The sequence below is a fragment of the Hyperolius riggenbachi genome, chromosome 12, assembly GCF_040937935.1.
Source record: "Hyperolius riggenbachi isolate aHypRig1 chromosome 12, aHypRig1.pri, whole genome shotgun sequence".
Lineage (NCBI taxonomy): Eukaryota > Metazoa > Chordata > Amphibia > Anura > Hyperoliidae > Hyperolius > Hyperolius riggenbachi.
The window spans coordinates 6,149,380-6,173,464 of record NC_090657.1 but is presented as its reverse complement, the minus strand read 5'-3'; the positions used below and the strand labels follow the sequence as shown (position 1 = coordinate 6,173,464).

General features: G+C 44.6%; 1 protein-coding gene across 3 annotated transcripts in view; it reads left to right on the top strand.

Moving 5' to 3' along the window:
* The window catches only part of ITGB4 (integrin subunit beta 4), a 147,141-nt gene that overhangs the window by 810 nt on the left and 122,246 nt on the right, over window positions 1-24,085 (top strand). The gene's annotated exons all lie outside the window — the stretch shown is intronic.

Here is a 24,085-nt window from a genome sequence, read left to right as displayed (position 1 = left end):
GTTGCAGGTGTGTGATTCAGCCACTACTGCAGCCAAAGAGATCAGCAGGACTGCCAAGAAACTAGTATTGTTTAAAAGGAAACATCCATATCACTCTAAGTTAAGGTTGAATGTTTTGTACTTTGTTATGGTGTCATTTCATTATTCATTTCAACCCACTGTGATCATTTGAGGTGATTATCTACTATGCGTAGTGGTGTCCCCAGGCCTGGATTTACATCACAGGAGCCTATAAGCACATATGTCCCGGCAGCCTAGACCTCGCCCTCCATGACCACCGAACCGCACCGCAAGTGGCTGGCTGTCCCAGCTGTCATTCTTCTCCCTTACTTCCCTTGCCTGTCATAGGTTGCTACAAGTGTCCCTTAGTATTAGGTAGCCAGAGCTATCCTCAGTATTAAAGTGAACCTTTAGGGCTCATTCTCACTACAAAGTAGCCCTAAGTGATACCGGTTTACGCGGCTGATTGTACCTGGATTTGTGCTGTAAAATTACTGTACAATCCAGCGATTCCTGACGATCGTGGAAATATGGGGATATTCCCCTTTAAGGATCCGTTGTACTACAAATATTCACCCATGGTATGCAATCATACTGATCATCTCATATGGGGTGCTTTTAATAATGTAGTTATATACACAACCAGTTTTTTGAAACTGTTAGTGCTAAAAGGAAATAAATTGGTATGACGTGTATATCAATTTATAGAATATAATTTATTAATTGCAAAAATAGAAAACACAAACATTTAAAAACAAGGACAATGAGCGCTTGTTTAATCGCTGTACCACAATCGCTAGAGGATCGCAGCAAAATGCCGCAGGCAACACGTTTCGCGATTGCGGAACGCTTGCGATCGCCGGTGAGATCCCTGCCATATAGTTATACTTGCGCTAGTGCTTCAGCCATTAGCGGGAATTGCCCTAGTGAGAACAGGCCCTGACTGAGGGATATGGATGTTTCCTTTTAAACAATACCAGTTGCCTGGCTGTCCTGCTGATCTCTTTGGCTGCAGTAGCAGCTGAATCACACACCTGCAACAAGCATGCAGCTAATCCAGTCTGACTTCAGTCAGAGCACCTGATCTGCACGCTTGTTCAGGGGCTGTGGCTGAAAGTATTAGAGGCACAGGATCAGCAGGAGAGTCAGGCAACTGGTATTATTTTAAAAGGAAAAATCTATATACTTCTCCGTTTAGGTTCCCTTTAAGTAGCTTGAGGTGCCCCCAATTAGGTAGCTAGCGATGCCCGCAACTGAAGGGAGATCTTGGCAGTGGAATGCTGAGACCCCGGTGAGTAACCTCCCATTTACTCTCTGCTTGGGACTCTGCATAGGGAGGGAGGCACTTGGTAAGGAGACTGAGCTGCCTTTCCATTATCTGATGCCTGTAGGCACATGCCTACAGTGCCTTATGGTAAATCCGGCCCTGGGTGTTTCCCAACACCAGGGGCTTTCTCTATTGCAAAATCCTTGACCAAAGCTATGGCACTTCCATCAGAGAGGTGTTCCTTCTCATGCTCCCCCTTCCCTCCAAAGAACAGAACAAGCTAATCTACATATTGCCAAGCAGTATGTTTGTACAGTATTGGTTGCTGAACTGTCACCCAGAATGGTTTTGTGCAGCCGTTATCCTGGCAGCCTTACACTGACAGATGTTCTGCTTGCATAATGGTAACTGGGCCAGACTGGCCAAAGCAAGTGCAAAGTTATTTGAATAAAAACAAAACAGTTGCCCAATCTAATCAGTAAAAAAAAAAATCCTTGTTTTATTTAAAGTGAAATTTCCACTTGAGAAATAAGCAATCCCTCCGGTTGTGTACCTGGATTCTGAGCACAAATTCACCCAGCCTCTCTGTCATGTTAACTTTCACTCAATTAGTGCAGGTATGGGAAATAACTCACAAGACCTCCTGCTTTGTGCAGCTCATAATTCATTTAAGAAAAAAAGAAAATACTTGGCCTGTATAGTAATGAAACACAGAGAACCTCCTGCCAAGTAAAAAATAAGTGCATTTTTGTGCAGACGGTGGGTTATGGCAATCCACAGATGCCTGCGTTTTTTTTTCTCAAATGTTAAATTGCACAAAAGGTGCACTGTGCATGTTTATAGCAAATAGACTTTGTGTTAAACTCTATGGCCAGTCTCCATTGCAGCTCACACTCAGTATAACGCATGCGTCATGCAACGGACCATTATGATCCAAACCACAGGGCTGCTGATCATTGGATAGCCAGTAGCAATCGGAAAATGCTTTCTCTCTCACAAAATCAGTTAAAGGAGACCCAAACCAAACATTTTTTTAATTCAAAATATTTAGTTGCACCACTCTGACACATACAAAGATAAATAAACACTCCTTCAAGCCTATGAGCATTTCAGTGCATGCTTTTCACCCTTCTCTTTTCATAACTAGGGTTATACAGGTGGCAGCTATTACTTCTGAGCTTAGTAGGAGGTCTTAGATCATGGGTGTGTTTGTCATCAGCTACCCTCCCTCACAGGGGCGTGGTCTATGTGAAATCTTACACAAGCTGAGATCACCTCCCCTGTGACATCATCAGTAGCAGCCTGTGTTTTGTTTTTTATCTCCTCCACCAGTCTGCCGGATTCTGTCCCGGCAATATGAATGGAAGGGAGGGGTTCCTCCAATAAATGTAAAATATTTTATATTTGTCATCACGCAGCTGAAAAAAAGGCTGCTATTTATTATTATAACTTAGAAAATAGATTTTATTTCTGAAATCTTGTATTTTTAATTTGGGTCCACTTTAAGGTCTTGGCAGGTGGTGTTAGCAGCTTTCATTCATCGTCCCACACATGTGGAAAAAAAACCAGGATCAGACTAATTTAGTTTATTTAAACCAGTAGTTTCTAATCAAGTTTATAATTGCTTGTGAGAAGCTCGTAGGGTGGGGCAAGTAAACACACAGCAAAAATAGAGGACATCCTCAGCTTACACTCACATGAAGCCAGCGGACAGACATGACACAGGATAGTCAGTGGCACATACCAGGGGAGACATGGCAGTGGGAGACCCCAGAGCAGGAGTTATGGCTATTCTGTTTGTGGGGTCCATGCATGTAAGGTGACCATACATCAGGTGACTTGGCAGCTGATCGACCATCTGATATTATAATTGGATCAGATGAAAATCAGTGCCGCCAAGAGCAAACCAATCGGATGATGCAACCAATTGGTCATATGTATCGATTGGACATGCTGCAAGATGCAGGGCGACATTCTCAATTGGGTGCACAGCGGTAACGGCATGCGATATCGGGATGAGCGAACGCACCGGAAACCCCGGCGTTGTCCCCTAATGTACGATATGCCCACCCGGTGCAGTATACTTTACCTCTCCGTGTACACCGCTGGCTCTGGGGTCTGTCTTTATACACAAACCCCACGTGGTTGCCGGCGTAATGTGGGCGTGTGTGACATCATGGGGGGGGGGGGCATTCTACTCTGGGGGACAGCAGAAGGGCGGCGAGGCAGCGGATGTGGCGTCACAGGGCTGGTTCCCGAGAGATTTCATGCTGAAATCAATCAGGAATCGGTCTGCGGTCTATGGGCAGGCAACAGATCTCGCTCCAATCAGATTCAATCAGAGAGAGATCGGTCTCTTGGTCGATCTTCCCATCATCGGCAGATGTATGGCTGCCCACAGTGGATCCTCAGCAAACAATAAGCACAGCAGCAGTACCCCACCTGCCTGTACAGGTAAGACTTGGGAGTGATCCTACCTGGAGGATGCCCTCTGGACCAGAAGCCCTGGACTTCCATCTGACCTTAGAGAAGAGGAGACCACCTCATTCACCCTCTTGTGTTGTTGCTCCCACAACCATCAGTGAAAGCTTATAGCGCAATCAGGCTCCTAACCTGCTCAGTGGCTGGGGGCAAATGCTTGGCTTCCACTCCAGGTTATGTGTCCATTCAAATTAACATTATATACATACAAATTCTGGTTTAAATGGATAAAAAAAAAATGATTCTGTTCCGCAGTTATAATGTACAGTAATCTGGGGCTGCTCAGTCTGCAAAAAACGCCTAGATTACAGTGCACTCTGACGATAATGCTGAAAGGACAACTAAAGGGAGAGGGATATGAAGGCTGCCATATTTATTTCCTTTTAAAGCGGATCCAAGATGAAAAAGTATAACAAATAACTTTTCTATATATCTTATCTAAAGTTTAGATAGTCTACACAGCAAATCTAGCTGCAAACAGCTTCAACAGTATATGATTATTTATTCCTGTGATACAATGAGGGCAGCCATGTTCTGTTTGTCACACTGTCACAGGCTGAGGGCTGGAGATGCTATCAGCTTGCCTGTGTGTAAATTCAGCCCCCTCTCCTACTCCCTCCTCCCCTCTGCCTCTGAAATCTCTGGCTAGTAACCACCTCCTCCTGCCCAGACTGAGCTCCCATAAGCCCTTGCTACACTGCCAAGGCACAAAAGGAGCTGTGGGCGAGGCTTGTTTAGTTTATAGGGAATTAGAGTATTAAAACAAAACAAAAAAAGTATTTGGCTTGAGGAATGCCCTATAAACTATATGAAAGGAACACAATGATGCAATGAGTAAAAGTTTATCTCGGATCCACTTTAAGCAATACCAGTTACCTGGCTATCCTGCTGATCCTCTGCCTCTAAGGGCTGGAACCCACAGGATCGCTTTTGGCAGCGTTTTGGCAGCACTGCGATACGCTAGCAGTTTGCCAAAACGCTGGGCTAATGTTAATGGATGGGGCAACTTCCACAGGAGCGTTTGCGTTTCCCAGAAACGCAAACGCAGGACCTGCAGCATTTTGGGAGCGTTAGCGCTTCAATGTAAAGTATTGAACCGCTAGCGGAAACGCTCAGCAAAACCTAAACTGAGCGGTTTTGCTAGCGTTTTGCGGTTCAGCACACTGTAACAAAATGAAAAATAATTCACAGGACCAATCAGGATAAAAACGCAAAATGCAAAACGCTAGGCACCCGCTGGGGAAAAAAATACAATGTTGCAAAACACGACCCAAAACGCGCATGAATCCGCTTGCAAACCGCTCAGACAAAACGCTAGCGGTTGCGTTTTGCGTTTGCGGTTTTCAGTGGGTTCCAGGCCTAATACTTCTCACCGTAGACCCTGAACAAGCATATACAAATGAGGTGTTTCTGACATTATTGTCAGATCTGACAAGATCAGCTGCATACTTGTTTCTGGTGTGATTCAGACACTAATGCAGCCAAATAGATCAGCAGGACAGCCAGGCAACTGGTATCATTTAATAGGAAATACATAGCCGCCATATCCTTCTCACTTCCGTTGTCCTTTCATTTTTATGGCTGAAACAGAAATGCACTCAAAGTATTGCAATGCGTGTGCAGCTAACCTTAGTCACATAGATGTTCTCACATTAGGCGGCGAGAGGAAAGGTACACTTCACACACAGTTGGCTACAAGAGAACACAAACACTTTGTTTCTGAGCCTTTCCCTGCTGTAAAGCAGTCAGAGCCTTTCCACTAGCTTAACCCTTCATCACCTGATTTCTCCTGACAGCTCAGTGAAGTTGCTTTGTTAAAATGACACTTCAATAGATCCCAAAGCGTGTTGGTACATTGCAAATAGTTGTGTGATGGGCCACATAAATTACACAATGGATGTTTTGTGAAAGCTCCTCTCCCCTGGCTACCTGATACTTCAGGTCAGGCCTGTAAGGAGGTGAGCAGGTATATGTCAGCAGAAACCGTCCCTCCAGGGGAATCCATGCAGTGTAAGCTCAGGTCTCAGGTGGCCTCTGCTGACTGCAGGAGGATCAGCAGGCTTCAGGCTATTGGGCTCTTCAAAGTGAAGAACAAGTCCAAGTGCCTGATGTGTAAGACAAGGGACCCTCCTACAGTGAACGCTGCTCATTTAGGATAGGCCTGTGTGTGTAATACCATGGACTGTTCAGGTTACAGATATTCTCTTCTCTGCAGTGTACTGCATCCATTCTACGGAGTCCTGGAACCCAATACCAAACGCTGTCGCTAATCGCAATCTCTGGCGTTTTGTATGATCTTTTTTTTTTTTTACTAGTACAGAATGCGCCCACCAGCCCAGTAGAAAACATATAAATCAAAAACCAAAACCCAGAGTTCAGAGTGTTCGCTATCAGTTAATCCACAATGGTGTCTTGTTATCAATATGAAGACAGCGCTCCTCTTCTTTAGAATACAGCCTGTAAAATCAGACAAATCTCAACATAGTGCATTACTGCTGGACTTGCGGAAGTAAACACCACCGTGAAAAAAATAGTGCTCCAATCGTGTACCACACACAGTGCAATTTATCCACACAATCCCATTTAAGATTAAAGGCTCACCAGATGCAATCCACCTCAGTTTTCAGGTGGGTCTCTCATAACGATATTCCCTAAACCTCCACTCTTGTCATATCGGCAACCACACAATCTAAAACAGATGATTGTCAGGAGCTCTTTGAATAGGCCTCAACAAAACGGAACATCACCCTGCCGACAAAAAATATGTGGGACCTGCAGACACATTTACTCCACTGACAGGGTAACGATACCAGGTTCACAACAGGAGTACAGAATACAAGGTAAATTTTCTTGTGGGTCCACCAATCTGGTATATCTGATCATGTGTGCTAAATGCCCCAATGTTATGTACGTGGGAGAAACTGGACAAACTCTGCGCAAACGTATGAATGGACACAGGCACACTATTAATGATACCAAATCTGGACTCCCAGTTGCTACACACTTTCGGTCCAACGGACACAGCATGGATGATCTTCGTGTCACTGCCCTGAAGGGCGGCTTCAAAACGTCAAATGACCGATTAATAGCAGAAACAAAATTTATAAATTGTTTCAAAGCTGTGCAGAAGGGTCTGAATAAGGACAACAACTTTCTATATTGGTATGAGATGGATGATATATGAACTGTCTCAGCCACCCTAGCTGAACTTGTGAACTAAGAATTTACGATACCTCTGGGTCAACCCTAATACCAGGTCTGTGAGCAATAAAGTAAACAAGGATCCTTATCTTACCCCATTTAGATGGTCTGTTTGTATTAAGGCATCTTAATGATGTATTTATGCTTGAAAAAAATATCTGTTTTTCCTTTTGATGTTGCATGTATATAAGCTGCCTGTACCACCAGCTTGCAAACTAACAGGATATAAACCTGACGAAGGCTGCAAGGCCGAAAGCTTGTTTATTCTTATTCATTTGTAGTTAGCCAATAAATGGTATCATCCTGATTTAAAACTTCTTGCTTTTACTGATGGCTAACACGGTACAATACCCTACTGCTACTATCATGTAAATCAATCAGTCATAGATCTAGCAGCATTACGTTTCCAACGATTTTAATCCAAAGTATCACTTTAAAAAATCACAATAAAAACAAACATAGTGTAAAACCATTTACAAGCTGCCAATGCCCTGCGTTTAGATTGCACTCACGTAACCAGGGTATAATGTGCGCATATCAGGCCTGCTGTCAGCCTTGCGGTGTCACCTCCGCTGCGGTATCGGCGTCCCGTTTTCCGCTGCGGCGTTCCCGCTCGTCCTCAATAGCTAGCCGGCTCCCGTGATTCAATTCACTTCCAGTGACGTCAGGCGCTCCAGGCTCCGCCTGTATGATCGGTTTGCAAGCGGTTTCATGTGCATTTTCAGGAGTTATTTTAAAAAGTGTATTCTATTTGCCAGCGGTTGTGTAGCGATTAGCGTTTTAATTCTGATTGGTCCTTTCAATTAGTTTTAATTTTGTTACAGTGTGCAGTAACTTCAAAACGCTAGCAAAATCGCTCTGTGCAAGTTTTGATGAGCGATTAGGTCAGCGTTTATATACTTTACATTGCAGTAACGCTGCCGCTAAACACAAAAAATGCTGCATGTCCTGCGTTTTGCAATTTAGTAATCACAATCGCTCCAGTGGCATTTGGCCCATCCGTTAACATGAGCTGAGCATTTAGGAAAATCGCTAGCGGTTTGAATCGCTCCCTAAATGCTCATAAAATCGCTCTAGTGGGTTCCAGCGCCCTAAAGGTCTATACAAGATTAGGATAGTATACAGGTAGCCTTTTAGTGAACTGGGTGTGAAAATAAAATGAGGAGATAAACAATTATATTTATCCTCCTACTCCTATAAATGATTTTTTTTTAAGTATCCCATGGTTTTCTTTTATATTTAAACAGTTACAAAGTAGGTTGAATGTTTGTGGCAGTCTATCAAGTATCCCAGAGTTAGAAAAAGGTCAATAGTGCATGTTTTTTATCTCTCCCTGCCATTTGAAGTTGTATTCTGCCAGGAAAACCTTTATGACTGTAATCTGCTTATCAGATATGTTTACTATATTCCCATCATGCTACAGACTAGACAGAAGCTGTCACTTCCATGCCTAGATATTAACTCTTTCAGGCAGCAAAACAAAACAAGTAAAACAGCCTGGTTATTAGTATGTTTTGCACTGTACATACACCTGTTTATCTCCTCATGTCACATGTTGCCTCGGGTACACTGAACCTGAACTGAGTAAAATTATGTAAAATAACCACATGATGAATATTACATACTAACCTCGCCATCAGTTCCGCTCAGAAGCTCACCATTTTTTTCTAACAATGATTCCATTTCTAAAAATGTTTTATCAGAACTGAAATATATCAGTTGCTATCTGTTATATATCGGTTGCTGTCAGTTATAGCTGAAAGGACAACTGATGTGCAAGGTACTGTCCATGTTTCTTTACGGCTCAAGTGGGCAATATTACAGTTTAGAAGCTGTTACAGGGTCATTGCCATTTTTAAAATGGAGGATGGAGAATTCCATCGATCACAGTGGGCAAACAGGATGCGAAAGAGGAGAAATAGATGAAGGAATAGACTACATGGGAGGTAAGTATGACTTATTGTCATAAGTCATACATGGGCAATGTGTACATGGGCTTACAATCGCAAAAACAAAAGATACATGCATGACATTAAAATAAAACCTAGCATGGAAATATAAAATGTACTACAATTTTTCTCATGCTGGGATGTAGGGAACACTTTATATTTCCATGCTAGGTTGATATTTTAATGTCGTGCATGTGTCTTTTGTTTTTGTGATTGTGAGCCCATGTACACATTTTTATTTCAGACACAGTCTCAGATTGACCTGAGGAAGCGGGCAGGTCCTGTGGAACGCATTGTATTTTTATTGGTGTCTTGCAATATAAATCTTACCCTCAATTACTAGTAGTAGTTGCTATTTATTTACATTTAACATTTCCCAGAAATTCTACCCTATTGGCACTCCTGGTGCTCTTTTTTTGTTTCCTTTCCTTACCGGTACCTGGGTTTCCAAACCTGAACTTCACCTATCGTACCTCCCAGAACCCATGAGATTATGTGCTAGTCCATAACCTGACCTTCATCTACCGTACCTCCAAGAACCCATGAGATTATGTGCTAGTCCATAACCTGACCTTCATCTATCGTACCTCCCAGAACCCATGAGATTATGTGCTAGTCCATAACCTGACCTTCATCTACCGTACCTCCCAGAACCCATGAGATTATGTGCTAGTCCATAACCTGACCTTCATCTATCGTACCTCCCAGAACCCATGAGATTATGTGCTAGTCCATAACCTGACCTTCATCTACCGTACCTCCCAGAACCCATGAGATTATGTGCTAGTCCATAACCTGACCTTCATCTACCGTACCTCCCAGAACCCATGAGATTATGTGCTAGTCCATAACCTGACCTTCATCTATCGTACCTCCCAGAACCCATGAGATTATGTGCTAGTCCATAACCTGACCTTCATCTACCGTACCTCCCAGAACCCATGAGATTATGTGCTAGTCCATAACCTGACCTTCATCTACCGTACCTCCCAGAACCCATGAGATTATGTGCTAGTCCATAACCTGACCTTCATCTATCGTACCTCCCAGAACCCATGAGATTATGTGCTAGTCCATAACCTGACCTTCATCTATCGTACCTCCCAGAACCCATGAGATTATGTGCTAGTCCATAACCTGACCTTCATCTACCGTACCTCCCAGAACCCATGAGATTATGTGCTAGTCCATAACCTGACCTGCATCTATCGTACCTCCCAGAACCCATAAGATAATGTGCTAGTCCATAACCAGAATGTCATCTACCGTACCTCCCAGAACACATGAGATTATGTGCTAGTCCATAACCTGACCTTCATCTACCGTACCTCCCAGAACCCATGAGATTATGTGCTAGTCCATAACCTGATCTGCATCTATCGTACCTCCCAGAACCCATGAGATTGTGTGCTAGTCCATAACCTGACCTGCATCTATCGTACCTCCCAGAACCCATGAGATTATGTGCTAGTCCATAACCAGAACTTCATGTATCGTACCTCCCAGAACCCATGAGATTATGTGCTAGTCCATAACCTGTCCTGACCTGCATCTATCGTACCTCCCAGAACCCATGAGATTATGTGCTAGTCCATAACCTGACCTGCATCTATCGTACCTCCCAGAACCCATGAGATTATGTGCTAGTCCATACCCAGAACTTCATCTATCGTACCTCCCAGAACCCATGAGATTATGTGCTAGTCCATAACCTGACCTGCATCTATCGTACCTCCCAGAACACATGAGATTATGTGCTAGTCCATAACCAGAACTTCATGTATCGTACCTCCCAGAACCCATGAGATTATGTGCTAGTCCATAACCTGTCAGTAAGAGGTTCAGAGCTATGACAATAATAATATCTACTGTACGTTACAGTTACATAGGAAATAAGTCATTTACACTGCATTTTACATTGGGACAAATGTACACTTGTATGTGTATGTCACTGAGTACTTTACATTTTACTATTTCATCATAGTGCGCCTTAGACTGGGCAAGAAGTATTTTCTAATAAGTCCAAGATCACATTATCAGGCCTGGAGCCCACTAGAGCATTTTTTTTAGCATCTAGGGATCGCTTCCAATCGCTATCGATTTCCCTAAACGCTCTGCCAATGTAAATGGATGGGACAGATTCCACTAGCGCGAGCGCGATTAAGGAAATCTCAATTACAGGACATGCAGCATTTTGGGAGTGTTTCCATTCGAATGAATTGTATAGGAGCAGGGAAATCGCTCCCAAAATCACTTGCAAAACACTATCACATGTCGCTATCGATTGCAATAGCTCTTTGCACTTTCTAGTGGGTTCCAGGCCTAAAGCATCAACACCACACCAACTCTTTACTTTCATTTGAAAGGAACAACTAGGCGGCATCTGACTCAATAGCAAATGAAGAAAAAATGATAAATGCTCACCTACACATTATAGTCAATTAAATGCAATACTGCATTACTGTATTTTTTGGACTATAAGACTCACCTTTTCACCCCCAAAAGTGGGGAAAAAAGTCACTGCGTCTTATAGTCCAAATGCAGGGAGTTCCTGACTTGTGAACGCTGCCAATACCAACCTCCAAACCACTGCAATGTCGGGGACTTCCTGTACTGTGCCCATGCAGAGGAGGACACAGGGGGACACAAAGGGGCATAGAGGAGGACACAAGCAGGGCAGAGGAGGACACAGGGGGACAAATGGAGGACACAGGAGAGACACAAAGGGACATAGAGGAGGATACAGGAGGACAAACAGAGGATACAGGGGGACACACAGGGGCATAGAGGACACAAGGGGGACACAAAGGGGCATAGAAAAGGACACAGGAGGACACAAAGGGGCATAGAGGAGGACACAAGGGGGACACAAAGGGGCATAGAGGAGGACACAAGGGGGACACAAAGGGGCATAGAGGAGGACTCAAGGGGGACACAAAGGGGCATAGAGGAGGACACAAGGGGACACAAAGGGGCATAGAGGAGGACACAAGGGGGACACAAAAGGGCATAGAGGAGGACACAAGGGGGACACAAAAGGGCATAGAGGAGGACACAAGGGGGACACAAACGGGCAAAGAGGAGGGCACAAGGGAGACACAAAGGGGCATAGAGGAGGACACAAGGGGCACAAAGGGGCATAGAGGAGGACACAAGGAGGACACAAAGGGGCATAGAGGAGGACACAGGAGGACAAACAGAGGATACAGGGGGACACACAGGGGCATAGAGGACACAAGGGGACACAAAGGGGCATAGAAAAGGACACAGGAGGACACAAAGGGGCATAGAGGAGGACACAAGGGGGACACAAAGGGGCATAGAGGAGGACACAAGGGGCACAAAGGGGCATAGAGGAGGACACAAGGAGGACACAAAGGGGCATAGAGGAGGACACAGGAGGACAAACAGAGGATACAGGGGGACACACAGGGGCATAGAGGACACAAGGGGACACAAAGGGGCATAGAAAAGGACACAGGAGGACACAAAGGGGCATAGAGGAGGACACAAGGGGGACACAAAGGGGCATAGAGGAGGACACAAGGGGGACACAAAGGGGCATAGAGGAGGACACAAGGGGGACACAAAGGGGCATAGAGGAGGACACAAGGGGGACACAAAAGGGCATAGAGGAGGACACAAGGGGGACACAAAAGGGCATAGAGGAGGACACAAGGGGGACACAAACGGGCAAAGAGGAGGGCACAAGGGAGACACAAAGGGGCATAGAGGAGGACACAAGGGGCACAAAGGGGCATAGAGGAGGACACAAGGAGGACACAAAGAGGCATAGAGGAGAACACAAGGGGGATACAAAGGGACATAGAGGAGGACACAGGAGGACCAACAGAGGATACGGGGGACACACAGGGGCATAGAGGACACAAGGGGGACACAAAGGGGCATAGAAAAGGACACGGGGACACAAAGGGGCATAGAAGAGGACACAAGAGGACACAAAGGGACATAGAGGAGGACACAAGGGGGGCACAAAGGGGCATAGAGGAGGACACAGGGGGACACAAACGGGCAAAGAGGAGGGCACAAGGGGGACACAAAGGGGCATAGAGGAGGACACAAGGGGGACACAAAGGGACATAGAGGAGGACACAAGGGGGACACAAATGGGCATAGAGGAGGACACAGGGGGACATCAAGGGGCATAGAGGAGGACACAGGGGGAAACAAAGGGGCATAGAGGAGGACACAAGGGGGTCACAAAGGGGCATAGAGGAGGACACAAGGGGGCATAGAGGAGGACACAAGGGGGACATCAAGGGGCATAGAGGAGGACACAAAGGGGCATAGAGGAGGACACAAGGGCGACACAAACGGGCATAGAGTAGGACACAAGGGGACAGAGGAGGACACAGGGAGACACAAAGGGGCATAAACCACAAGAAGCACCAGGTTTAGTGTGTATATATATATATATATATATATTTCCCCTGGTTTCTGTCCTCTAAACCTCGGTGCATCTTATGGTCAGGCGCGTCTTATAGCCTGAAAAATGTGGTATATTGCAAGTGAAGTGCAGCTGCTTAACAAGTGATCACTATGAGAATACTTTTGTGGGTTACATTTTGGTTAATGGTTATTTTCCTAGAATTTTGCTGAGTTTTTCACTTATTGACAAAAATCAGTTTACCTTACCTGGGGCTTACCTTCTTGCAGCCCCCCGCAGTCATCCTGTGCCCACGCCGTTGTTTCATCACACTCCAGTCAGCAGCGGCGACCCCCTTAAAGCAGGCCGGTCATGTCCAGTTGGAGGCTCCTGCGCATGCGCAGCCCCCAGCCGTACGCACCCTGATTGTGCTCCTGTTGAGCGTTCTGTGTACTCGCAGCAGCGATTTTCCAATACTGCACATGCACAGAACGCTACCATGCAGAACACGATGAAGAAGCGCGTGGCCGGCCAGCATCGAGGGGCCGCTGCTGGCTGGAGGGTCTCGGAAGGATGCTGCGGGTACAGGATGACTGCAGGGGGCTGCAAGAAGCCCCAGGTAAGTTACACCGCTACGATCCCCGCTGGTCGGCTCCGTACATTGGACTAGTCATGGTTCGTTGCTCATGCGTAATCTGGCCACACCCCCATCCCCATCATGCTCGCACCTGCTCAGTACTACTACGCAAGCACAGAACACTCCCAGCAATGGGGGCAAGCAGGGCCAGGCCATGCATGCGCAATGAACCACGACTGGGCCAATGTACCCGGCCGGCCAGCAGAAGATCGGAGCAACCCTGGGAGACGACGAGGGGGACAGCGGCCCAGGTAAGTATAAATGCCCTAACATTATTCATCTCAGGGGCACTTATAAGGGAACCTGAAGTGAGTAAAATGTATTTAAAATAAACACGTGACGTAGCTGAAAATGAATATTACATACTTACCTCACCGTCAGCTCCTCTCAGAGGCTCACCATTGTCTTCTTACAGTGATCCCTTCCAGTTCTGACAATATTTTGTCAGAACGGAAATATACCAGTTGCTGTCAGTTACAACTGAATGTGCAAGGTAATGTCCATGTTTCCCTATGGCTCAAGTGGACGATATTACAGTTTAACAGTGCGCGGACCAGGAAGCTGTTATGGGGTAATGTCCGTTTTCAAAATGGAGGACGGAGAATTCCATCAATCACAGTGGACAAATGGGACGCAGGAGAGGAAAAATAAATTGAGGAGTAGACTACACAGGAGGTAAGTATGACCTGTGTACGGTTATTTTGACTTTTTATTTTTAGTTCAGGAGTAATCTAAAATCTGTGTTAATGAGATCCTCCCAGTTTCAGTAATCGCTCAGACACATTTGGCAGGCAGAAGTCATGGTTGTTTTTTTTATGGGGTTTTTATTTGTGCATGGTTCAGGCAGACACCCATCTAGTCTTCGATATTGAATAGCGACACTTTCCCAAATGCCGGCATAAACTGTGGGCAAAATGATCTTTACACAGCAATGTAGTGTAGACAGGAAGGGTTAGTGGCCCCTAAAAAAAGACAAGCACAGGGACAGCTGGAGCCCCGATGGTGTGTCAAGCTGAAATCAGATAGGGATTGCAAAATAAAGTTCATTTATTATATGAATTATTATTATATTCCTATATTATATGAATAACTGTGATTTGAAATATGCTTCACATGGACAAAAATGACAACAAGATCACAAGATAAGTTGGTATTGTAAAAATAGGAAAGAAAAAGAAGAGCTACACTTCCCAAGTGAACGATTTCACGGTGTTGGGGATATGCTGCCCAATGATGTGTGTGTGGAGGGGGAGGGGGGGGGGGGTGTACAATCTACCTAATCATGAGGTTTTTTTGGGTTGTATGCTGCTCAGTTATGATGTAATGTGGGGGGCACTCTGCCTAATTATGTTAGTTTTGTTGTTACTGTATAGAAAGCTCTGGAATGCTGTTTGGGGGAACATGGTGTTTGATTATGTTGCTTGTGTGGACATGCTGCCTAACTATGTTATCTGGGGGATACACTGCCTTATTATGCGGGGGGGGGGGGGGGGGGGGGAAGCAACCTATGCTGTGGTTTGTGAGATATGCATGCTTAAGGCTGCTTTCACAGTGCAATGTTAAAGTCGCATGTTATTAAAAATTATAACGCAGAGTAACGCACAGCAACACAAAGTCTGTGCGACATTCACAGTGCACACATTGCGTTTGTGTGTAACGTGTAGCAATATTTAGTTAGTGCTGCATACTGTGTCTTATACGTGTTATTAGCTACATTGGACCGTTTGCACTTTTTTTTTTTTTTTTATGTGACGCATGCGCCGTTTTGGTTCCATCAGTATGCAATGAAAACGGCGCACCAAGAGACACATAACGCAGTTTAAATTAATGTCCAACTTCAAAACCAACATGCGTTGCGTTAGGAGCACGTTGTGCGACTTTAACGTCACATCAAACGCAACGTCCCAACGTGAAAGAGGCCTTAAAGAGAACCCGAGGTGGGTTTGAAGAATATTCTCTGCATACAGAGGCTGGATCTGCCTATACAGCCCAGCCTCTGTTGCTATCCCAAACCCCCCTAAGGTCCCCCTGCACTCTGCAATCCCTCATAAATCACAGCCACGCTGCTGACAAACAGCTTGTCAGAGCTGGCTGTGTTTATCTCTATAGTGTCAGTCTGCTGCTCTCCCCGCCTCCTGCAGAACTCTAGTCCCCGCCTGCATCTAGTCCCCGCCTGCAGGGAGGCTGCTGATTGGAGGGAAGGGACGGGGGCAGGGACCGGAGCTATGCAGGAGGCGGGGGGGGGGGGGGAGGCAGCCAAGACTGACACTACAGATGTAAACACAGTCTCACAGCACGGCTGTGATTTATGGGGGATTGCAGAGTGCAGGGGGACCTTAGGGGGGTTTGGGATAGCAACAGAGGCAGGGCTGTATAGGCAGATCCAGCCTCTGTATGCAGATAACATTCTTTAAACACACCTCGGGTTCTCTTTAATGTGATCTAAGATTCTTGAAGTGCTTGTTGTGAGAAAAAAACAGTACATGCACTATTTACTTTATAATGTCTCAAGTTTTTTTTTTTTTTGTGTGTGTTGTTTTTTGCATACTTACTTTTGTATACTCTATGTATACCTTACCTTTACTCTGAGGATGGGGGGCCGGATCCAGAGATTGGCTAGGTGGGGAGGTTCCCATGCTATATTATGCCACACCCACAATCTGTCATGATCATGCTCAGTGTTTACCACCTCAGTTACCACGCCCTATTAGTGCCTGGAGGTGCGGGGAGCCTAGCAATGCCCCTGAATATGTATTACCCTGGCTGCCTTCCTTTGTCTGATATTACATTTTGCTAAAAGATCAGAAGACATTTAGTGTAAAAATATGCAAAACCAGAGGAAAGTGGAAATGGTGCAAAGCTTTTGCGGAATCCTACAAACCTGCCCTCAAAGACAGCGGTATGCATGTTTATTTAAAGGACCACTATCATGAAAAAACTGTAAAATTTAAAATACTTTCACACATATACAAATAAGAAATATGTTTCTTCCAGCGTAAGATGAGCCATAAATTACTTTTCTCCTATGTTGCTGTCACTTACAGTATTTAGTAGAAATCCAATGGAACTAGCAGGTTTTTGACTAGTCCATCTCTTTATGGGGGATTCCCAGTATCTCATTTATTCTTTACAAAAGCACTCCTTGGAAAGGATCTATACAAAGATGCAATTGTCTCCCCCGTTTACACACTTTTCTGACAGTTGGACTGAACAACTAGTGTTCTCTAAATGCTTTTGAAAATGAAGAAAACACAGAGAATCTCCCATGAGGATATGGACTGGTCAAAAACCTGTCAGTTCCGTCTGATTTCTATTCACTACTGTAAGTGATAGCAACATTGGAGAAAAGTAATTTATAGCACATTTTATAAAAGAAATGAACTTTTTTATTTGTGTTTTCATGTATTTTACATTTTACAATTGTTTGCCATAGTGGTCCTTGCTGTTGTTTTGACTGTCCATACACAAGCAAATGCTTTCCATTGGGATGAAATGGGATCTGATATAGAGTACAGTTTAAATAGCAGTGGCTGTTTTTCGGTGTGTGGCTTCTCAAAATGAATCAATATTTTAACAATTCTTTGTAAAGTAACAGAAAAGATGAATTCCAGCCAATTGTTTCCCCCCTTGCATGAATCCTGTCAGTTGCCATGGAGGGGCTCTCACACAGCTGAACTTATAAAGCCAATGAAGCAAGGTGTGACTAATGAGTGATGAGATGATGTCTGGGGTTTTATCTGCTTACTATTAACTGTTTGTTGTGAGAATGGTCCTACAGCTAAATCAGGAGATGTTTTGAGCCTCATACGCCCCCGCATTTGGCCTAAGACAAAGTAATGGCTTGTCAAGTCTGCAGAAAGCACCATAATAAGAACAAAGAAGCCCTCTGTGTACAGAAACTTCTCTTTCATTTCCACCTTCCCTTCTCTCAAGGCTGATGAAAAAACAGCTCCTGGGTTTGAGGCAAACCTGAAGCGGACAATAAACTTATAAGATAGTGAATTGTATGAGTAGTACAGCTAAGAAATAGAACGTTAGTAGCAAAGAAAACAGTCTCTCGTTTTGTTTTCCAGTACAGGAAGAGTTAAGAAACATTAGTTATCTATGCAAAAGAGCTTCTCTGAGCTGTTCCACCCACTGGTTCAAACAGTCCTGTTTTCTGAAGCACTTAAAGGGAGCCAGAGAGGAAGCTATGTTAAAAATAGAGAAAGATTTTATACATACCTGGGGCTTCCTCCAGCCCCATAAGCCTGGATGGCTCCCACGCCGCCGTCCTCCGCTTCCTGTATCGGCGGTACCGTGTCCCGTCACTTCCTGCGGACGCGTCCAATTTTCCGCATGGAGAGGGGCTCCCTTCATAGCCTTACGCATGTCACGCGTAAGGCTAAGGAGGGAGCCCCTGTGATGCAGAATATTGGTCGCGTCCGCCCGCCGACTGGCCGGCTGGCGGAAGTGACGGGACCCAGTACCGGCGGACAGAGGAAGCGGACGGTGGCGGCGTGAGAGTGATCCAGTCTTATGGGGCTGGAGGAAGCCCCAGGTATGTATAAAACCTTTCCTCCCAACCTCTCTGGTTCCCTTTAACCCCCCTGGAGGTATGATTATTTCCACATTTATTTTCCAAAAGCGGTGCAATTTTTTCTCAAGCTTTTAGATCCTAAAAATCATACTGCTAGATAGATCTGCAGCAGCCCTGCACATTCCACAGCTCCGATGGATTCAATTCGGTATTATCACTCTGAGCTGTGGCTTTCTAGCCCGAGCCTGACTCGGGGTTACCGCTAGGGAGGTTAAAGGATACCAGAGCCCAAATAACGGGGGGAGCAGGCATGTATGGTGAGCTGCTACCACCATTCTCCATTCTGCCCCCTCTGCTACCTGTAATTGTCCTCTGGCACCCTCTTCTGGTCGGCCGGGTCAGGCATCACTGCGCCTGTGCTGGCCCAGCTGCATGCGTTCTATAGTACTCAACCGTGTCCGGGAGTGCTCTGTGCATGACATCACATCACTCCCAATAATGCACATTGCCTGGCTGATCCTCTGCCTGCAATACCTTTAGCCACAGCCCCTGAACAAACATGTCACTCAGGTGTTTCCGACAAAAGTCTGACGGGATTAGCTGCATGCTTGTTTCAGGTGTGTGTGATTCAGCCACTACTGCAGCCAGAGACATCAGCAGGGCAGCCAGGCAACTGGTATTGTTTAAAAGGAAATATGTATGGCAGCCTCCTTATCCCTCGCACTTCAGGTGTCCTTTAAAGTAACACTCTTTCTAGCTGATTCTCACTACTATAGACAGAGCAATCTGACATGTTCACACTATGAGCGTTTGCAGATTTTTTTAAGCGTTGGCAATTTTAGAAATCCCCCTAAAACGCTTGTGCAATGATTTCCTATGAGAGTGTTTTGATTTTCAGCAAATCGCAAACGTGCCACATGTACCATTTTCTGAGCACTTTTGCTATAATGGAAGGTATAGAAAAAGCGCAAAACGCTTGAAAAATTGCTTTGCATAGCGATTTCCCGAGCGCTTTTAAGAATAAATACATTTTATTTATTCTTTTCCGGGTCAAAGAGTTCAAGAAAATCTCAATCGCTCAGCAAAAGCGATTTTCTAAGCTCAAAGCGCAGGGAAAAGCACTTTGAAAAGAGCTCATTAAATCGCTCAGCGCCTGCGATAGCTCTGGCAATTTATAATGTGAACAAGGCCAAAGAGGTGTTGTTATTTCTGCTAAAATAAAGCCGCTTTTCAGGCGATCAGCTCATCACCAACTCTATAAACTGATCCTACATTGTTTTCCATTTTGTTCCTCTTAGTCATCTTCTGCATTTTATGACTTTATAACCCTGATTATCTTTAAATTGGATTAGGTCGTCCGGATACATGTGATATCAATAGTCACTTTCTTTCTTTGAAGCGGTTCTGAACTCAGAACTTCCACTCCTTTCTAAAAGATAAGCAACAGTGTAATAACTTTTGAAGAAAAACATTTCTTTGTGACAACTTGCAGAACTCCTGCAATCGATCTGCAGTGTCTACTTCCTGCTCCCAGGGAAGCAGACAAAGAGTTAACATCCTGTATTGACATATTAGCTGTGCTGAATTTCTGTGCTGACGCAGCTGATTAAATTACACTTTGATTATTTGAAGATGAGGAGGAATTAGACCCACTTTTCCTTGTGTACTGTTCAGGTCCACTTTAAAGGATACAAAAGGCTTCTTTACTTACGTGGGTCTTTTTTCAGCCCCTAGAAGTCCCTGTGTCCCTCGCTGCAGTTCTGCTCTCACCCAATCTTCTGCTGACCCCTTTGTAGCGGCCTCCGACCCAGCTTCTGCACATGTGCGGGTTCGCGCATGCGCCCTTCACAGTCCCATCCTGTGGCCAGGAACGTTCTGCGCAGGCGCTACTAGGTGCTGCTGCACAGACTGTTCCCGGTCATAGGAGGGCGACCGCGAGTGGCCGGGTGTGAGTAGAACTGTGGCGAAAGACACAGAGACCTCTAGGGGCTGGAGGAAGCACCATGTAAGGAAAGACGCATTATTTTTTCTGCCTCATGAATCCTTTAAATAATGTAACGAATTTCATATTAAAAAAAAAAAAAGTACACAAATAAGTCTGCAGTTATATCAGGAAATGCATTTCCTCTGAAAGCACTTCTTGTTGTAGCTGCAGACAATGAGGGCCTGACTTAATACAGCCACAGTAACTGGCGATTCCAGACAACGTGGAAACAGTCCTGTATCACACCGCTCACTAAGAAGTGTCTATGAAAATACAAATACATACTGTTGCATTTCCCAGTCACTGCTGCGTCCTAATGTGCTCCAGCTTTTATTTACATTTGAGCAAAAAGTGTCCAGTTCAAAAATTATGCATACCCTTCACAAACTGTCACAGTCTGTGGGAAAATCCAAAGTTCTATACCATTCCAAATAGTCCAAGCTGTTCTAAAGCATCCTAATTACCCTGATTCATTGGGAACAGCTGTTTTACTCAACTAAACAAGTGAAAAACAGCAGCTCTCTGCAATTGGTTTGTGGACAGTCATGGCTAAGACAAAGGAGCTCAGTGAGGACCTGCGGCTGCACATTGTGGCTGCTCACTAGTCAGGAAAGGGCCCCCATTCCCTTTAGATTGTAAGCTCGCAAGGGCAGGGCTCTCTCCCCCTTTTGGAAATCATTATATGTATGTAGGTGTAATATTACTATTCTGCCACTTTTCAAGTTCCAGTGGCTACAGTGCAAAGTATTATTAAACAATACAAGATGTACTGTGGAAAATCTCAGAGGACGTGGTCGGAAGCCAAAAGTGACACCTGTGCTGGCCAGGAGGATAGTGAGAGAGGTGATAAAGAATCCAAGGATCACCACCAAGGCCATCCTGGTGAATCTGGGCTCTGCTGGTGGCAATGTCTCAGGGCAGACAATCCAACGGACACTGCACACTGCTGGGTTCTACAGATGCAGAACAAGGAGGACGCCACTTCTCCAGATAAGGCACACAGAAGCTCGCTTGGCCTTTGCAAATGCTCATCTGGGCAATGAAGTCTTCTTCTGGAGAAGTGGCGTCCTCCTTGGTCTGCATCCATGGAACCCAGCAGTGTGCAGTGTCTGTTGGATTGTCTGCCTTGAGACTTCTGATCTTCTGTGTTATGCTCAGATGAAACAAAAAAATTGTTTGGTCACATTGATGTTTCCTTCATTTGGCATAAAAAAGAAGAAGCCTTCAACCCAAAGAACACCATCCCCACTGTCAAATCTGGTGATGGGAACCTAATGCTTCGGGGTGTTTCTCAGCCAATGGCCCGGGGAACCTAGTCACAGTAAACAGCACTATGAAAAAACAGCAATACATGAGGATTCTCAACTACATCAGGCAGTCTGCAGAGATACTTAGCCTTATGCTGGATCCACACGGTGCGTTTGCACACTCGATTTCCCGCTCGATTCCCGTCGATTTGTTTATTTCCAACATGTCCGATTTGGATTTCGATGGATCGTTAGGTCGATTCGCATGCAAAGTATGCCAAATCGACCTAACGATCCATCGAAATCCAAATCGGACATGTTGGAAATAAACGAATCGATGGGAATCGAGCAGGAAATCGAGTGCGCGAACGCACCGTGTGCATCCAGCATTAGGCACCAGTGTACATTTCAGCATGACAATGGCCTTAATTCACTAAGATCATGCTGGAGATAATAAGGCAAGAGAAAACTTCCCTCCACACTGTGAGAGAGTTATCCTATCTCTTCATTCCTTAAGATACCTCCTCTGTAGTTAATTTACCTCCTCTGTAGTTATTTTCACACGCAGTTAATAAACAGCCTGTCTTTAACTGTGGAGTTATTTTAAGGATTAAAGAGTTAACTTAAAGACAGAAGAGGTAACTTTAGGCTTGCCTGAGGTAAAATGTTTCCTTAATACTACATGCCTTATCACCATGGTGACCACTCTAGAAACGTTATTAAAGACAGGAGATAAGCTTAGTGAATTGAGGCCATTGACCCAAAGCACACAGTAAAAGTGGTGAAGAAATGGTTAGCAGACAACAACATTAAAGTGAACCTTAAGTCACAAAAAAAAAATGAGTTTTACTCACCTGGGGCATCCCTCAGCCCCCTGCAGCTGATCGGTGCCCTCGCAGTCTGGCTCCGATCTTCCTGCACCCGCCGGCGGCTACTTCCGGTTTCGCCGGCAGGACCCGACAGGCATGGGAACGCGAGTGATTCTTCGCGTTCCCAGCCAAAATATCGCCCCCTATGCTGCTATTGCGGCCTCCTGGGCACCGATCAGCTGCAGGGGGCTGAGGAAAGCCCCAGGTGAGTAAAACTAATTTTTCATTTTTGTGACTTAAAGTGAACCTCCGGACTAAAAATAGACTCAGCAGCACTGAAAAGGTCTGGTGTTTCTTTAACAGTTTCACGGCATCAGAACTTTGTTTCTCTTATACAAGCCTCATTTTTAGCTGCACAGAAGAAAACTGCCCGGGCTTTTTTCCCCTGATGCTGTGCAAAGCATAATGGGATTTCTGATGTTGTTTATCTCGTTCTGCTGTTTTGGTGCAAATTATTATTTTTTTTTTACATTTTGAATTTGACATTTGAAGCCTAGCGTGTGCAGCTGGGAGGGGTTATCAGGACACAGGACAGTTGGAACTGTGTCTCCTGCTCCTTGTCACCTCCTTTCAACCAAAAAGATGTCTGCCCCCATGACAAAGATGGCAGCCCCCATGAATCACAAACATTTGCCTGTTCTTTTAAAACAGGGTGGGTAAAAAATTATATTACCCATCTATTCTAATTAACATAACTAATGTAACTTAATGACAGTATGTTTGTTTAGGCTGAAGTTCCCCTTTAAGTGCCTCTTTAAGGTTTTGGAGTGGCTCAGCCAGAGTCCTGACTTAAATCTAATTGAGAATCTGGGGAGGGAGCTAAAGATCAGGGTGATGGCAAGAAGACCCTCCCAACATGAAAGATTTGGAGCTCATTGCTAAAGATGAATGGGCAAAAATACCCGTGAAGACATGCAAAAAGCTGGTCTGCAATTATAGGAAGCGTTTGTTTGCTGTAATGGTCAATAAAGGCTTTTCTATTGATTATTGAGAAGGGTATGAATAATTTTGGACTGGACACTTTTTGCTCAAATATAAATAAAAGCTGAGAAATGTTTTTTCCACAATAATGCCTCTTGTACATCGACTTATTATCTTTTGGGAGACACCTATGCCATTTCCTGTCAAAAAATTACTTGCTGGTTGAATATAAATAACTTTAGGTCAAAAATTTGCCAGGGATATGAATAATTATGGGCAGCACTGTACATGGTCTACATAATACAGACAAATGCTATACACCAATATACAAAATACAGAATTGGTGACAAAATAGAGAATTGATTCAAAATCCAGAATTGGTTATTACAATGACAAAAGTAACATGATGAATAAAATGTATAATGAATTCCAAGACACAAAAGGGAAGAGAGTCCTGCCCTTCTGCTCTTACAATCTATATATCTTGTTTTTTTCACCATCAATTACGCTTTCTTTGAGTGGGACGTGTTGCTGAGAATTATTTTATTCTAAATGCATTTTAACTGGAACAATAAGAAAAACAATGAAAAAAATGCATTACTTTCAACCATTATAGTTTTTTT